Genomic DNA, 273 nt, shown 5'->3' on the forward strand with positions numbered 1-273 from the left:
AATATATAATTCATCGACAAGATATCATGACTATAATTAAATAACACATAAGTGGAGATCATACTCCAAATAATAACATACACCTATATTATCTATCACTGACATGATAACCCACCATTTATCAATATAAACAATGATATATCGACATACATTTCATAAACAAATATCATAACCATAAGTAATCATATGTGCATAATGTTGATGATGCATGATGTTTGTAACTCAAATGTGAGAATCCACTTCCACAAGTGCAATATATGCATGCTATGTCAT

Source organism: Lupinus angustifolius, chromosome LG02 (genome assembly GCF_001865875.1).
Source record: "Lupinus angustifolius cultivar Tanjil chromosome LG02, LupAngTanjil_v1.0, whole genome shotgun sequence".
Classification (NCBI taxonomy): domain Eukaryota; kingdom Viridiplantae; phylum Streptophyta; class Magnoliopsida; order Fabales; family Fabaceae; genus Lupinus; species Lupinus angustifolius.